At 39.4% G+C, this 19,025-nt stretch overlaps 1 protein-coding gene across 7 annotated transcripts in view; it reads right to left on the bottom strand.

Annotated features, from left to right (window-relative positions):
- The window catches only part of LOC124136605 (alpha-1,6-mannosyl-glycoprotein 2-beta-N-acetylglucosaminyltransferase-like), a 97,610-nt gene extending 94,288 nt beyond the window's left edge, over positions 1-3,322 (bottom strand). For all 7 annotated transcript variants that reach the window (XR_007220152.1, XR_007220154.1, XR_006861401.2 and 4 more), the window contains exon 1: positions 3,187-3,322. The gene's annotated coding sequence lies outside the window, so the exon portion shown is untranslated. The remainder of the gene's footprint in view (positions 1-3,186) is intronic.
- Positions 3,323-19,025: the final 15,703 nt, after the last annotated feature.

The following is a 19,025-nucleotide window of genomic DNA, read 5'->3' as shown; positions in this document are numbered from 1 at the left end:
TCATGTTGCAATGGGCATATCACAAAGACAAATTTTAAGATGACCATTCAAAAAAATTAACTCATCTGTTCCCACACGTTGTCAACCCTTTCTATATGTTTCAACCACGTTGAACCATGTTACATATTTGTAGCAATAACACTATAAGTCAATAATGAAGATTTGGAACAAGGACAAAAGCAGCAATATAATTCCATTGAGCAACTGGGCCCAGCTGGTATTCCCAGACATCAATATATTTGTACTTTACATGCAGTATAGAGAGTTGTCTCCCCTGCCTAAGCGCCATGTGCTACCAGCACTTGACAACACATGCTCCAACCTCCATGAGCCAGTTATCATCAATAACAACACATGCTGATCCCAGTCAATAAGAAGACAGGTGCTTGGCCAATTCAACTAGGCACCTGATGGAAATAATAATATTTTAATATTCTTGAGATTATACAATTATTGGAAATAATGCGGTAATGGTGGCATCATTATTTAACCCAATTTTGACTTGTAAACTCTTTAAAAGGATTAGTGGTAACTGTTGCTTTAATATATTGTATGATAGGCATTACTTTCGACTTTAATTAACATTGATTCAATAACACCATTTCTTTGCTGTGTGCCAATCCCAGTGAGATTGTGAAATAATCATTCAGTGACCTTGACCTCTGTGACCCAGTAACATAATCCTAAGCCCTCTCTTAAAACCAGTAGTGTACTTTACAGGTGTGTCCACTGAAAGATATCGCTTTGGTTATTTAAAGGTCTAGACACAACATTTATAGTTAACCTACACGTAAGAACATTTACAAAACCTCCTCACCTTTTTTTTATTGAACAGAGTCCTTAAGCATGTTAAGTTTTTCTGCTTTAGTATTTGACTAGGGAGCCAAACAACCCTGTTTTCTGACCTTAAGGTACTGACACGAACCCCTTGAGATACCTCTTATATCATTAAACTACATTGACTTAGTATGGTTTTCAATGCTTTTAGCAATATTCCAGCAATATCACGGCGGGGGACACCGAAAAATGGGCTTCACACATTGTACCCATGTGGGGAATCAAACCCAGGCTTGATGAGCCAATGCTTTAACCCCTAGGCTACCCCACCGCCCCATTAAACTACAGCTACATCTAAACTTGCATAATGGAACAAATAACAGCACCTTATTCTAATAGCATCCCTCTTTTAGTCTCTGCACTGCTTATCACTTTCAAATGTCAAATTGGGGGCACGGGTGGCCAAGTCGTCTAAGGCACCGCGATTCGCTGTGCAGAGTTGCATCCCCTGGACACGCCAGAAACCTATGATTGTGGGTTCGAATCCCGGTTCACCCCGATTATGTTTCTAGGTTTGTCAGCACCATACCCGTGCTCGTGGGTTTCACCGAAGTGGTAAACGTCTGGGACTTGCATCGCTTCGGGCTTTCCTCCCACATTAAGCTGACATGCCGTGATAGAACTGGAATACTGTTAAAAGCGGCGTTAAACCCAACTCACTCACTCACCCAAATGTCAAATTGATCTTTGATCTGACAATCTATCTTAAAGTGGCCCAAAGAAGAGGTAACAAATATGTGTAACCATGGTTACAGGCACTGAAGCATAACATACGGCTAATAGGTGGCATCTGAAAGTTCAAACATTCTGCCTTTTGCAATTATATTTTTATGGGCAGCCATATAAACAGTTAAGGAATATAGTTTTAGAATCAACTGCATACACCAGTAGTACATACTATGTCCACTAGAGCTGGGACGAAATACTAACTGTGCAATCCAATACATATCACGATACCTAGCTCGGGAATCAATACGTATCATGATGCTTGCATGTGCCCTTATCTGTGATGCATAAGCCATCTTTTTCATAGACAGGATGGTCAAATACCTGGCACACTACCGATTTACAGTTGGCAGTGTCAAGTATAGCGCAATGGATGAAAATATTTACGTTATTAAAAAATACATTTAAGGTAAGAATCAATTCTTTTTACTTAGTGTGCGACTGTGATCGATACTTGATTCGAGAAGTGAGAAATCGCGATCCACCGATGCATCAGTGCATCGTCCCTCTACTTATGTCCTCAGTGTTGAAAACTGACAAGGCAACACGACAAACACATATCACAGACATACAGTGTGAGAATTAAGATTTATGCAGTAGTCACCACAGAAATTGTCAAATAATAGTTGTGATAAAGTATTTCGGTCTGGAAGAATCATATAGAATTCAAACTATATCCCCAATCCATCTGCCCCACCCACTGAATCCCAGGTTTGTTGGCAGTCTTGCATTTTGGAGGAATTAAGGGGATCCTAGTTCGTTGTCATATGCCATTGGAATCTGGGGACACCTAAAACTTTTGATTTTAAATACTAAGGTTATGACAAGGATCTGTTCACTCTTTTGCTTAGTTTTGGAAACTGGTTATAGGTACAAAAACACATCAGAAAGGTCAGAGTTCAGTGTCATCTTCACATCACCATCACGTCCACGATCAGTGAGCTTCCAATGTGGCCATGCAATCCACTTCATCCATACAAACAATATAAGGTATTGGAATTTGATTACACAAACTTTCTTTCCCAGCCACAGAAAGAACGCCATGTTGGTTTATCATCTGACATAGATGGGGGCACAGAAGGAATGCCAGCTCTTGTCGCCCAGCAGTCCCCGTTATAGGGACAGTAGCTATTCTTTAATGGACGTGAATGGTCGCTCGGCTTATACGGTTCGTGAATGTATTTAGCAAACAACGAATTGGTGTATTTTGTATTAATGACGTTGTATCGCTAGTCCTAGCCCTATGCGTCGTAAATACCTTGGACACCATGTCTGTGTCTGAGATCGCTAGACACTCGTGGGGAGGGGGCATTTTCTGTCACCTAGGCCTACAAGGCTACATATCCACACGAGCGATCTCATAACGAATCACTTACACAATCAGTTAGATGAGATTAAAATATTTGAACACACCACAGAACGAAACGTCGTGTAACATAATATTGTGCGTGCACCGATCTTCGCGAGGACATTATTTTGTTTTCATTAGGCCTAGCGAGAAATGCTGATCTTGAAGTAAGGTACATCTCGCTTCCGCCGGCCATAGCTGAAGCGGGGGTTATTTCTTGCAGAGAAGTCAATACGAGATCGCATATTTCAACAAAGAGAAACTGAGTAACAAACCTGCTCGTTTTCCAATCCAGTAGTTACATTTTCCAACTGACAACTGAAATAATCCTTATCGTCCTTCCTTCTTTTGAGAGGCAGCAGCCATATTTGTTTTCGGAGTGTGAAAACGAGGCCAGTTCCACTTCCTTTGAACTTTGGTCTCTTCTTTCTATCCCAAAATTCGCAAGGCCTACCTCGCTATCGTCGTTCCGTCTGCGAGTGGTGACTCAACACACTTGTCAGCAATAAACAACAGCGTGACCACTCGCAGATGTAGGTGTGCTTGGGTCGACTCTTCCCTCTTGTCATTAATCATTAATTACTAAACAAAGATTCAACTAATTAGCAGCATTGTCCGATCGGGGGGCGGGGCCACACATCGTTCAATTAACTCCACACATGCTGAGCCAGTAAAACACAATCGACAGTGGTTCAAATTACAACAAAGGGACTGTATGCGATTTATGTTTTGCAATTCGACACGGAAACGCCCCAGGCAATCGCTGCAAATACGCACCTGTACTATCTACAAAGAATGTTTTTCATACTTTCAAACAACCGTTCGCGTGATCCTGATAATGATATACTCAGTAGGAAATATATTTTTTTATGATTATTATATTTATGTCAAAGGATGTACTTATGTCTTATTTGTTTCGGGTACTGAACAACATTTTGATTTTCAGAATACCTAGTTTTATAGCGGGACATTGAATACCACGTGATGTAGTTCGCCGTCAACTGATGTTACAGTGTAATTACCAACATGTATTTCCCATCACGCTGCTAAGTGTGGCATGGCTTTGACCGTTAAACGAGAGCCATGCGATGGACGCTACTTTACACGTGTGTGTAGGTAACTGACAACCTTATGGTATACTACAGGCGACACCATAGTGACGCACATACCTCTATACCTGTCAGATGTTCACATTATCGATCACTGGTTAAATCGAAGTATCGTATCCCTCTATACCCTTTCAGATATCCATATCATCGATCACTGGTTACCTGGAAGTATCGTATCCTTCTGTTCCCCAGCAGATGTTTACTTTATCGATCACTGGTTACCTGGAAGTATCGTATCTCTCTGTTCCCCAGCAGATGTTCACTTTATCGATCACTGGTTACCTTGAAGTATTGTATCCTTCTGTTCCCCAGCAGATGTACACTTTATCGATCACTGGTTACCTGGAAGTATGGTATCTCTCTGTTCCCCAGCAGATGTTCACTTTATCGATCATTGGTTACCTGGAAGTATCGTATCCTTATATTCCACAGCAGATGTTCACTTTATCGATCACTGGTTACCTGGAAGTATCGTATCTCTCTGTTCCCCAGCAGATGTTCACTTTATCGATCACTGGTTACCTGGAAGTATCGTATCTCTCTGTTCATCAGCAGATGTTCACTTTATCGATCACTGGTTACCTGGAAGTATCGTATCTCTCTGTTCCCCCGCAGATGTTCACTTTATCGATCACTGGTTACCTGGAAGTATCGTATCTCTCTGTTCATCAGCAGATGTTCACTTTATCGATCACTGGTTACCTGGAAGTATCGTATCTCTCTGTTCCCCAGCAGATGTTCACTTTATCGATCACTGGTTACCTGGAAGTATCGTATCTCTCTGTTCCCCAGCAGATGTTCACTTTATCGATCACTTGTTAAATCGAAGTATCGTATCTCTCTGTTCCCCAGCAGATGTTCACTTTATCGATCACTGGTTACCTGGAAGTATCGTATCTCTCTGTTCCACAGCAGGTGTTCACTTTATCGATCACTGGTTACCTGGAAGTATCGTATCTCTCTGTTCCCCAGCAGATGTTCACTATATCGATCACTGGTTACCTGGAAGTATTGTATCTCTATGTTCATCAGCAGATGTTTACTTTATCGATCACTGGTTACCTCCAATTATCGTATCCTGTTCCACAGCAGATGTTCACATTATCGATCACTGGTTTGCCGATTCCAGGCCCGTTCACTCTTTTCGGGCCGTCCTGATATTCTGTATACTAATGACAGAAGAAACTTCATTCACTCTACCTATGGCCACAAGGCAATGGCTAATTGTCAGGTCGTATTACCTTCTTTGAAATAACAAATACACTCATGAACCCATGCCCTCTAGCGCTTGATTTATTCATCGTATATACATTATATACGTTTGAGCTTTTAACAGTGTATTGCCAGTTAACCCTTATGGCGTCATCAGCCTGGTTAATCCAGTATTAACTGTTGTTTTACGCTTCAGTGCTGAGACTGAATGAGTGTGAGAGTAGATAAGTGCGTCAATGTGTAGTGAAATAGTCCGTATTAAGCTGGTATTATACCGCTTAAAATACATTTCCTATGATAATCAGTTTCATATATAGCCTGTCTTACAGACCCTGATACAAATATATATCAAATACAGCCCATGCAAGTCTATAATGTTTGGCAAGTCTAGATAACTGCAGTATCAGGAAATCTGAAAATGAAGAGTCACTGGGCTCCCTTTTATTATATTTTTATGTAGATAACTGAACAATTGTTTTTTTCTGTACGATATGTTCATTTCAGAGACTAGATGTTATCTATTTCATATACTACTGTCCAAACTACATAATCATGGAATAATTCACTCACTTACTCACTCATTCACTCACTCACCCTCAATATGAAATATTTTTGTTCGTATAATTACAACTTTAAAAGACGATATATACATCATGATACAAACAAATCCCGGCAGTATTATGCTGTGAAATATATAATTTCAGTGTCAGATTTGATTCGTATCTGTCACTAGAGGGGGTCCGATTCATAAAAGTTTGCAGTCTTTGTGCGTTTGAGTCATTAAAACAACACAGCTGCGTGTCTTTTCAAGCGTCGGCTTAACCAGCCATAACCGATGGATATGATTACGTATATACGTTTTCACTGTAATGACAGCGTAGAAGACGAGGTCCATGTTTTGTTTCACTGCGCATTATATGATGATATCAGGGCAACTCTTTTTAATGAATGTATTGCTAAATCTTATGATTTTTTAGATATACCTGATATCGACAAACTTTATTTTATTTTCATAGACTCCAGTGTGTGTTTTATACTTGCCAAAGTCTGCTTTTTAATTCTTAATCGTAGAAAACATCTTTTATATGGATAACTTTTTACTATATCATCTTTATATCATTTATGTATAAATTCTGTGATAATTCGTCTCTCATAATTCTATTGAATGGTTCTGTACATTTTATCTATGTCAAGTTGTACAAAGCTGTTTTATGTATGTACAGGAGTGAGACGTTAATAAACTATTGTCTGTCTGTCTGTCTGCCTGTCTATAGACAACACATCTACAGTAGATAGAGTAGTAGTACAATGTTCATTAAAGTGTCACACGCACAACATGTATAATATAAAAGCGATGTACATACGATAAAAGGTGTATTTAGTGTGTCCAGCCAGACATTGGCTTATGAGACACTACAGTAAACTACGGTTATAACGAACACGCTTATAACGAACTTACGGATATAACGAACTTACTCTTTTGGTCCCGACTATTTGTGTTAGTTATGCTGTATATATGCTTATAACGAACTACGGTTATAACGAACTAAAATTAGTAGTCCCTTTGAGTTCGTTATAACCGTACTTCACTGTATTTACAATATGAACAAAATATATACATAAAACATATAATGTGAGAGGTGGGAAATTTAGCTACGAAATCAGAAGACTCACAGGAAACAATAACAAACTTCTCGATTCAACAACGAAAGAAAGGATAGGTAGAGAGAGGGGTAATTTAATAATCATGGCAACGACTGTCGTCTCTAAAACACTTTGAAAAGCGTTGCGGCAAGCAATTTTTGTAAAACGTTTGAATTCATTAAGTAAATAAATTTCTCTTCTTCGCATATCACATTAAAATAACGGTTGTTTTTCTTCAGCTGCACAATATAAATCATGTCGTAAATGTTCATAAAAAACTGCATTATAGTAAATAATCACATTCATCTTCCACCAAATCACAAATGCAATATCTACATAACCTCTCCGATAGTGGTATATAGGAGGCTTGGAATATCTGCCTGTCTCAACAAACAAAGGTAAAATTCCACATCTAAACTTGGCTAAAATACGGCGGTGGTCTCTATCAAATATTTTTAACCTAGAAATCAACAGAAGGTGTACACTTATATTTCCTGTAGGTACGTAACTTATAGATAGTAATTGCATTGTCAGGCTCCAGATTGGGCGTGTGCACCAGACCGTTAAACCCATCCTAAAATAGACATGTGTATATTCTTACAGTGCAACAAGTAGACACGCCAAGCTCCTACAAGCCCCAGTCGTCTAAGGCGCCGCGATTCGCTGTGCAGAGTTGCGTTCCTTGGGCACGCCAGAAACCTATGATTGTGGGTTCGAACCCGGTTCGCCCCGATTATGTTTCTAGGTTTGTCAGCACCATACCCGTGCTCGTGGGTTTCACCGAAGTGGTAAACGTCTGAGACCTGCATCACTTCGGGGTTTCCTCCCACATTAAGCTGACACGCCGTGATATAACTGGAATACTGTTAAAAGCGGCGTTAAACCCAACTCACACACACACCTTCATCAGATGAAACATTGTGTTCCTCATAATAAGGAAGTTGACATCCATAAACTCTCTTCCTTATGTGTATCACTTCTAAATGCCTTTCAAAGACTTGATAAGCCTTTTTCTTTTTGTTATAATCAGTTTAAATCCCTTATGAAAAATTGAAAAGTATTTTAACGAAAGATCTTCCTCAACATATGAGTACATCCTATTTTAGATTTGGAAGTTGCACGTTCAAGCTTGCTTCTGATGCTGGCAGACATAAATATATCCTTAATGATGAAAAATGTATGTCATCCAGGCTTATTTAGACTATTCTGCTGTTAAAAGATGAATTGCACATCTTCTGTGTATGTGATTCCTACTCTGTTTGAGTGTGAGTGAGTGAGTTTGATTTTGCGCCGCTTTTAGCAATATTCCAGCAATATCACGGCGGGGGACACCAGAAATGGCCTTCACACATTGTACCCATGTCGGGAATCAAACCCGGGTCGTCGGCGTGACGAGAAAACGCTTTGACCACTAGGCTACCCGACCGCCCCCTATATTAGTAAATATCCTACAATTACTACTTCTATTACCGTCACGCAGAGTAAGAGCACTCGTATTAGACATGTCTGTCTTTTTTCTACATCGTGTAAATGGAAAATGAAACACCCATTTGTAAATCTGCTATAAAATGCGTCTGTCTGTCCGTCCATCCACCCGTCCGTCTCCTACCCAGAGTTCCATGCGACCAACCTCGTACCCCTGCCAGGGGCCAGCGACTCGTCACATCTTACAGCCCCCACTCGAGATATTGCATACACTATAACGCAAAAGTCTGTTATTGTCTTCTGCTGTAAACTTGCGAATAATACGCGGATTTCAGCGAAAACTATCTACGTTTGATAATTATAAACTTCCAGTCTCGTCATCCTATTGTTCTCCAGTGGGGTTAAATCTCTTCAACAGAGGTGTTATAATAATATCCCCGGGATTTTAGTAATACAAGTTCCGTTTACATATAAATGATTCTCGCGAGAAATATTTTTTGCGTTTGAACACAATGCAGTGACATGAAAAATCAATGACAAATGTTTCTTTATGTTCCTAACGCCAGCAACAGATATTTTACGCCCGCCTCCTAAGGTTCATGGAAAGTATGTTTGAAACAAAAACATGTTGATAAATGTCGTTTTAAGTTTCTTTTTTCGGTTTATAAGTAAAAGGCAATTATTATTATTTTTAAATGAATATATGTTTATTCGTCTCATTTTACAACTTTTGACGTACAATCGAGCATGCTATTTCTACCAAGATTTAAAAGAACGTCATACAACTCTTTTTCAGAAGTTGTTTGATCTAATGTGAGTGAGTTTGGTTTTACGCTGCTTTTAGAAATGGGCTTCACACATTGTACCCATGTCGGGATTCGAACCCGGGTCTTCGGCGTGACGAGCGAACGCTTTAACCACTAGGCTACCCGACCGCCCTGTTTGATCTAAGTTACAACACCCAAGGCCTCAGTAAAGCTTTCAAAACGTTTTATGGTAGGCATGTGGAGGCCATACATGTTCCCGTGTTTTTTCAGGTGAACACTTGACTTACCTTTGCATGTGTTTGTGACGGGTTTCACCGATGTGGTAGGATACGCTCGCCTTTGCGCGAATACCTGTTATCATCACTGTTTGATAGTGATTCATAAACACATGATCATGATACAGTCGGAATGGTACAATCGCTTTTATTTATATCTAATGTGCTGGTTTTGCAAATATGACTTGTATTTTATGACTAAGGCAGAGAAAAAGGCTTTAATAATACGTAGTTTTAAATGATCACATTGAATGTGCAATTTCAACTTTTTAAAATCCTAGTAGTTGACAATTTTATTTTTTTCTTAGTTTGCCTGCCACGAGCACTAAATCCCTATGATGACGCATAAATATGTCACATAACCTTTTGTGCACAATGAATCAATATATCACTCACTACTTTTTTATCTGCCCTTTGTGACATTACCTTGAGCAGTTGATTTTGGTTGGTTTGGTTACATGAATGTGAACGGCTGGAAATTGCAGAGATAATTATTGAATATTTTATTGTCATACAATCGTGTTTCTTCTGTTATATTGTATACTAAAACAATATAGACTAACTGAATTCTGGAGTCAATATCAATGTAAAGAATTGTAGATTATGAAAACATATCACATGCTTTTGACACGCTGAACTGAGTGCAGTGCGAATGATGACCGATGAGTGAGTGAGTGAGTGAGTTGGGTTTAACGCCGCTTTTAACAGTGTTCCAGTTATATCGCGGCGTGTCAGCTTAATGTGGGAGGAAAGCCCGAAGTGATGCAGGTCCCAGACGTTTACCACTTCGGTGAAACCCACGAGCACGGGTATGGTGCTGACAAACCTAGAAACATAATCGGGGCGAACCGGGATTCGAACCCACAATCATAGGTTTCTGGCGTACCCAAGGGACGCAACTCTGCACAGCGAATCGCGGCGCCTTAGACGATTGGGCCATCTGGGGGACTTTAGGGTTGCTTATTTAATTTTGGGGAAATTTGGAATTTGGAAGAATGCCGTGCTATAGGTTGGGGATCTAAAGGAGTTTGTGTGGTTGTGTGGGTTTTAAAATTATTTTTTTAATTAATTTTTAGCGTTTAAGCGTGGTATAGAATGGTTTTGTAGTTTATTAGATGCGACCTAGCAGACCTGTTTTAATTAGGAAAATGCCTAATGCCTTGAAGTTTTGTAGGTCGTTTATTTGGTTCAGAAGTGTTGCCAGAGACATTTGGTTGTTACAGTTTATTGTGGATTTGAGGGTTGTTCTGTGTTGTTGGTGGTGTGTGCAGTGTAAAGGTGCGTGTTCACGTGTTTCTATTTGGTTACAGTGAGGGCATTCACCTGTTTGATGTTTTCTGATTCTGTGTAGCTGAGAGTTTAGTTTAGTGTGTCCTGTCTGTTATTTGAATTGCCCTGTCGATTTCTTTTGATTAATGAAGAACTTTTGTTGTTTTAGTGGCTTTTGGAGCACCTGTTTTAGTTTACAGTTTGATTTCTGATATTGGTTTTGGCACTTTGGAAGAATTTTACTCTTAGTAATACTTTTAATCTCGTTTTTTTATATTGACTGTTTTTTTGCATCAGATCAACGTAGTAAATGTTCGACTACGGCAACAATGTTAATGCATTCTCCATGTTAAGTCATTTCCAATATCCCCCACTAGTTATTAGAAACAGTTAGCAACAATTTGCATTCTATTCTTAAGCCAAATGTATCTCATCTTTGTGAGATGTGTATGTAATCCATACAATAAATTAATATCAATTCATAAATAAATTGATGGGTGTGGTGAATTGACCCTCTATTCGTAGTGAACTGTGGGAAAATGTCTGTGTGGGGAGGTGCCCAAACCCCAATAACATTCTGAATGACAAGGTGTTGAATTAAAAAAAATGGTTTGTTCATTTCATGGACTAACAAATAGGTAATAACATAATGAAATGAAAAAAATAATCTTTCCGTGACATCGTACCGACGGTTATGTTCATAAAGAAAGAACGAGGGTATTTCTTTGACATAAATAATTCAACGCTCAAATACAACCAAACACACCTGTATCGAAATGAAACTTCCGGTTGAATGTGCACGTGCAGAGATGTCGTGACTACAAAACTTGATGCACATGGTGAACAAGTTCATGTTGATAGTGGGTTTAAGCTGCATGCTTTCGGGGGAAATCGTTCGTGGGAAATAATACACGGTTGGAACAATACAATGACGGTAAAATGGTGAAGCAATTGAACTGAAATAGAGGTCTTGAATATTAATAAAAATCGACAAATATTATTCTGTTAACGAGTTAACCATGTTTTCTAAATGTCATTCTGTACCATCGATTATACGAAATTTCAAGTATAAGCTACTACCGTTTGAATGTGTCTAACTGTTACCGCGTAAAAAGGTGTTGACATCTGGTTCATAGTCAAACGTATTTACATTTATCTTCATACGCTCGGCTTTATATATAAATAGTCATTTAGTTTAATGTTGAAATGTTGTATAGGTTCTACGACACCAAATCAGAACCAGTTGCCTTCAGTGCAGATCGAGAGATATCTGCAGGCTGTGATTGGAGGATATTCTGTAAGATTTTTATGTCTTTCAAATGTACATCCACCCAGTTATTAAAACTGACCATGTTTTTCTATATTTAGTACTGTCTTTTTCAACATGATGACTTATGCTGAATGTGACCACAGCTATTTTCAAGTAGGTGACATTTGGTGCGAAACTGGGGGTGGTGTGTTTAGCTTCCTGTACTCGGAAAAGGAGCTGTTATGTTTTTATTGCTGCTCTAAAGCCAAACTGTGCACACACGTACAGGTAATAGCTGTTGAATGCTTAGTTATTTAAAAAAATATATATAACGTTGCTGTAGAAGTCTATGGGAAAACATTTGGTTGTTTTGTAACCTGTAGCACTTGTATAAGAAACACATTCTCCAGAAAAAATAATTAAGCATTAAGAAGCCTGACACATAGTTATGACGTTCAATACGTGATTTCTAGGTTTGTTCACTTGACATCGACGGGTATTGTACTGCATCTCTAATCTGTTCAATCTTACCCGACTGCAGTAAGACATTCTACACATCAATGGTCACATCCAAATTTATAACCCAATCGTTCATTAAATAATTACCCCAGAGAAAAGAAAACGCCAAATGTGTACCACTGATTGCTATATACCAGACGCCATCGTACGAACACACATATTGAAGGCAGGACAGAGGGCTGATACCACTCATTATACCTTACAGCAATACAGAAGAAGACGCAAAATATTTTAATTACGTGTCACATATTGCACGATACGTTAAATCACATAAAAAACAAACGGTGCAATATCCGACCACAGGGCCTATGAGACACGAACATTCACTATTTACATTTCTTTAAAATTTAAAAAACATTTGAGCAATGTAACCTGCTCAAAACAGCCGATATGGGCTTAACATTATACTAATAAATTTATCACACACAGCGCTAGACGCTTATTAGATGATATACTTCTCTCATACACGCAGCGCTAAACGCTCATACAACTTCCCCGCCCACAGCGCTAGACGCTTATTGGATTATTTACATCTTTCTCTCACACAGCGCTAAAAACTTATGGATAATTTGCAACAGTTTCCTCCCACACAGCGAATAACGCTTATCGAATAATATACATTATCTTCCATACACCAAGCGCAAAACACTTATGGAACAATATTCAAAATTCTTCTCTCACACAGCGCTGAACGCTTACTGAATAATTTATAACTCCCTCACACACATTGCTGAACATTTAATGATAATAATAATGATAAGCGCATTTATAATGCGCCAGATTCCATTCACCAAGTGGATGCTCACAGCGCTACACTATTATTACCCCGGTCAATGGATCAGTGAGCACTCGATTTTCATTCTCATCTCCCTGGGGAGTATACAACCCAAGCTGCCTATGAGGCGCTAGAAGGTTAACAACCACATTACCATCTCATCCTACCGGGTACCCACTCACTGCTGAGTGAACAGAGGCACATTTCGAACGAAGTCACTTGGTTAGGAGACACCACATTTAATAGGTAGTGCACATCAGCTTCTATACACACTTCGCTAAACGCTTATTGGATAATAACAACTATAGTAGTGCATGTATTCCACGTTGGAACATGTGTGATATAGAAGCGGCTAGAGGTTTACAGAGCTTCTCACATTGCAGCATAAATATAAACTGATCACTTGGAGATAAATAAGGGAATGGTGGATTTAATATACTAGCTTGGTTATACAACTCATACCTAATATCTGAATACTACGGGCAGATAGTAAGGAAGTGACACACATCCTCGATATCCACGGGATTACAATATTTACATTTTCTTTCCCGAAGAGGCGTCAGTGGGCAACGGAAACGACCCAGTTCGATCTCTGGTGAGAGTGAACCACATCTTAAGCCCCATTCACATGGACACTTTTACTTACGTGAGTATATATACTTACATAAGTAAATTTACTTATGGTGGCATGTGAACGCATTTGCTTACGTGAGTAAATATACTCCAGGAGTAAAGAGGCATGAGTAAAAGTATATTTGCTACACCTGATGAGGTCTAGTAAAAGTATATTTACTCATAAGTATAAATGCCCCTGGAGTATTTCTGGTCATGTGAACAGATTCTCTATTTGCTTACGTAAGCAAATTAAATCCAAGATACTGATAATCAGGAACATACGGCTGTAGTTCCTTGCAAAGAACATAACATGTTCATAAAATGTTTAGCGTGTCATGCGAAAGTTATCGATCCACAGTTTATCATCAAATGATCGTTTGACGACATTGTTCCACCAGTGCTGAGAACGTTCTCTCTTCCACAGTTCTCTTTCCTGGCATAATCCTAAGACTAATCCCATACTAGGAAAGTATGGAAAGTCTCTCTTTCGCCTCTGGTTGACTATCTTCGACAGCGACTTGGCCTCAAAGTCCACAATTTATTTATGAAATGATGTTTACTTCAGCCTTGCATAAAATTCATGTGAACGCAATGTAAATATACTTTTGCTTACATGAGTAAATATACTCCATGAGTAAATTTGCTTACATGAGTAAATTTTGTCCATGTGCAAGGGGCTTAGATTGGCTAAAATACTCCGCTGCCGCCTGTTGATTACATTCCGAACATACGGTTCCATATTCGGGTTATACTTGAACTGTCTATACGTACGTAATCTATTCCTATTAACTTGTCCTCTATCATTCCATAGACCGGATAGCTACCTCCTTGCATCTGTGATCATTAAACAATTCTTAATAGATTCCAGTTCTTGATGGGAAGTGTCATACACGTTCGGGATACGAATCTGGAGACTGTGTAATATTGACAAGACAGATTGAGTCCAAGACTTATAATTACGATACAGTGTTGACCATGAACAGACAGCCAAGATAAGAAATGGGCTTCACACAATGTACCCATGTCGGGAATCGAACCCGGGACTTCGGCGTGACGAGCGAGTAATAGAGATTGAGTATTCTCATTCGTGACCAACTCGTGTTATTCCGAGACAAGCCGAATCGTTACGGAAAGAGGCGAGTGGTGACGAATGTGAGTATTCTCTGATGTTGACGCTATATATTTTATTCAAGCTACAGACTACTGAGTTACCTCATTCTGTCTCTTTTAGGGTCTTTTATCATAATTAGTTTTCAAATTTATTAACTGAGACTTTAAAATCAACGTTTGAAGTCTGAATTTTCTTATAAACTTAGATTTATCTGGGGAGTTATTTGGACAACGTATGTAGAATTATCTAAGTCAATTATTCCGACTCCTTCCGTGTTTAGTGAATATGTCCAAGTTTGACATCGCCTCAGCAATCTTTCAGTTTGTAGCGACGACATTGTGTGGTATATTTTAGTATTGTTAATAATAATCTTTAATATTTCTACATTACTGTTGTATTTATATTGTACCACAAATGGACTAGTGGTAGAGCGTCCACCCAGAGAGCGGAAGGTCCGGGGTTCGATCCCCGGCCGCGTCATACCAAAAGACGTTAAAAGATGGTACTTGTTGTTACCCTGTCTGGCGCTCGGCATTAAGGGGCTAAAACAAGGACTGGTCGGCTCGGAGTCAGTATGTTGTGTCTGAGTGGGGTATTCATGTTAAACTGCGGCATGGTATCTCAGTGAGCTAGCACTATAAATCGGTCCGGACTAGTACAAGCAGCCACTCTCTCACACACGTGCATGCACGTCGCTATATCAGTGCAATAATGTTGGACGCGACGTTAAACCCCATTTCACCTTACCTATCACAGAGGCTTCAGCAGGTTATTATCACACCAGTAGTAAGAATGGTATGTTATATACCACCGTTGTTTTTAGAGAGTAATATAACCGATTTAATGTTTTGTATAACAGCATATGTTTTGTACCAAATAAGTTTCGTCGAATACTTAAATATTTTAATAGGCAAATATTGGTAGGGTGTTCAGGGTAACATTCGAGCTGAATTCGTTACTAATTGCTGCTTAAATAAGTAAATAACTTACAATATATGAACTATGACAAGTGTCGAACTGTCATGGTCACTTTATACCCGCGTGAGAATGGCAGTACGTACACGAAGGAGATTTTTATTTCGGGGTCACGCATTGTAAAGTACAGAAATTGCTTCTGGTAGATATGTACAATGCCCGGTCAGTATGACATACGAGACATTTTAGTCTTTAAAATTAAAAGGAAACGCTACAAGTCTGTTTATAATCAATACGCTCCAGTTTTAAATTAAAACATTACAGACAACCCTTGCACTCAGTGAATCGGGAGATAGATATTTGGGGATTTTACGACCGCTTCAGCCGTAGGCTTTGTCGCAGTCGGGGCCAGACGGGTTGAGTAAATAGTAATATTTGGGAATAATTTACAAACGTCTGGCCCGAAAAACTATAAATGAGGGTGAGTAAAGTTAGAAAAGAAAATATTAAAGAGGGATGAATGGGATAAGGAGGCGTTAGAGGCAATGAAGAACTGTAGAGCGACCTTATCTGTAACAGAGGAATATATAGTTGATAAATGTATAGTACTACAATAATATAATATTCAGCTGATCTATTACTCTAATAAACATGATATTATTTGTAAAAGAAAAGTGAGTAAACTAGTAAACCTTTTAGAATAACAATTGGGCCTAGCACGGGGGGATAAGGTGCGTGGGGTGGGTGACTGCTGGCGATGTCCTTTGACTTGGAGGAGTGGCTGGATAAATGGGTCTTACTGTTTAGTAGTCTGGATATGGTAAAATTTAGCGCTGACAGTCTGGTCCGATATCCTCCTCAAACCAGGGATGCGTCCTGCAGACTCCGTAGCTGTGGCATTGCGATGACGTAGGTGGAACAGTCGAATGTAGCGATCCTGTGCAGAGGTGGTTACTCTTGGTCCGCCGGTTCTCGGACGGTCTGCAGTGGAATTAAACTGTGTGTATCGGCCCCAAAGGCGGCAAATGGTGCTGTGGTGGACGTTGAAGTGGCGTGCAACAGAAGACTGCGATTCAACTCTTTGGATACGTCCTATATGGCGATGTTCCGATCGGCAAAACCGAGTCTCGGCATTTTTTAACTTGAACAATGTTGAAATTGAATGACAAATTATTGGCTTATGCTTGCGTTTTTATAGCCACTACCACGAGTTACGAATGCCATAACTTGCACGTGCATTTTGCTTTACTGTTTTCCTCCATGGCATTTTTGAACAAGTGTGAAAACAATGCCGTTTAAGACATTGCAAATCGACAATGGCTGCGTTTTGACGCACCGTTTGTCGAATATCAGGCCACCAACATTTTCCAATAACATATAACCAATTTATACACCAGATTTTTTGTGTAGTCAGGTTCAGTGAACAACATACAACCTGTGCATTCATTGGGGTTTTTCCCTGGTTTTAGAACCGGTACTACTAAAGCTGATTTCCACGTGTTAAGTATATTCGCGGAGGTCCACATCTGGCTATAAAGGTGTAGTATAGTAGTAGTTTTTGATTTTTTTTAGTATAATGTCGCCAATGTGCTCTGGGCTTGTGGCTGAGGTTGTATTTTTGTTTTTTAGTGCAGTTTGTAGTCGTGTAAGTTGATTATTTTGTTGAATGGGTGGTGGGCTTGGGCTGGTCTGTGAATGTACTTGGGGTGGTTCTTAGTTGTATTTTGCATGTTTTTAGTGTAGTTGGCGGAGCTACTAGAGGCCGAGAAGTGAGCAGCCATGGCATTAGCCTTTTCTTTGTTCGTATTAAGGTTCAGAATATTGGGGGTAGAAAAAGTTTTTGAGTTTCCTTTAATAGCCTTAAACTTTTTCCATAGAATTTTGGTGTTTTGTTTCCCCAAAGTTTTCAAAGTACTTGTGAAAGTCTCCCAATAGTTTTTTTTGGCTTATACGTCCTTTCGTTGTGTTTCTTAGTTTCTGGCCATTGAAGGGTAGTTAGGTAATATCCCGTTTGGCTTTATTTTGTGTTTTTTTCTTTAATTTCCTTGATTTAATTATTTCTGGGCTCCACCAAGGCACGCGCGCGCGTGCGTGCGTGCGTGTGTGTGCGGTGTTATTTTTGTTGTGGGTATGCATTATGTTGCTATTTAATGTATTGTGGAGGTAAAGTTGGTGTTGAAGATGTCACTGTTGGAGTTATGGATGTCGTGGATGTTTATTTGGTTGCATAATTTGGCGAATGTCTGCCAGTCAGCCTTTTTTGAAAATAAATTTGTTTGCTGGGAATTATTGAACTGTTGAATTTGGAATTTCTTTAGAAGTAGGAGATAGTAATATTTATAGGGAGGTGATCACTGCCCCAAGTGTCCGAATGTACGTCCCAGCTAAGTTTGTGATGTAGATAAGTGGTTGGAATGGGTAGATCGACTGCTGTCTGTAGCAGGTTGAGTGGGAGCCTAGTGGGTTGATTATTGTTTAAATAAATGAGGCCGATGGAATCTAACCAGTGGTTTTGTAATTTTCCATATTTATCTTTATGGTCTTCTGTGCCCCATAGTGGGTGGTGCGCATTGAAATCACCTGGGAAAAGGGTATTGGAGTTAATACATTTTGACAGGATTTCTAAATATTGTATTGTAAATGGTTTTGCTTTTGTATGAAATATATTTATAATATTAATTTTGTATGATTTATGGTTGTTTTGAGTGCCAGGTCTTCTAGATTTGGTGTTTGGATATCTAATGGCTCATCTTTAATGAAAATGCCGAGGCCCCCATGTGCGGGTCTGGGGAGGTTTGTGGGTCGCGGTCTATCTTGACGAATGAAATTTTCGCCTGGGATTTTGAAGGCTATTTTTGGTGATATTTTGGTTTCTTGAACAGCAATTATTAAGGGCCTTAAGCTCATGCCCGTTTGAGGTGATTACATTACAATTCCAATGTATAAACACCATTTTCGGGTTTTAGAATGAGATGGGATTTTAAGAGAGGTAAATGGTGTGGGGGCTGAATCTGGAAGATGCTGGGTGGGGTGGTTTATTTACTTGAGTGCCTTAAGGGCTGTCTGGAAATTCCGAAATGACTTATGATAGAGGGTAGAGACCAAGGCCAGGGAGCGACCTTTTTGGCTGTCGAGTTTTTAAGTTGGATGGCTGCTGACAGAAAGGTGTGTTAAAAGTTGTTTTCTTGTTGAGTTTGTTTTGTAGGTGGCTTGTCGATTTCTTCTCTGT

The sequence above is a fragment of the Haliotis rufescens genome, unplaced genomic scaffold (assembly GCF_023055435.1).
Source record: "Haliotis rufescens isolate VD_foot unplaced genomic scaffold, xgHalRufe1.0.p SCAF_12, whole genome shotgun sequence".
Lineage (NCBI taxonomy): Eukaryota > Metazoa > Mollusca > Gastropoda > Lepetellida > Haliotidae > Haliotis > Haliotis rufescens.
The sequence above is the reverse complement of the archived record's forward strand: the minus strand, read 5'-3'. Positions and strand labels throughout refer to the sequence as shown.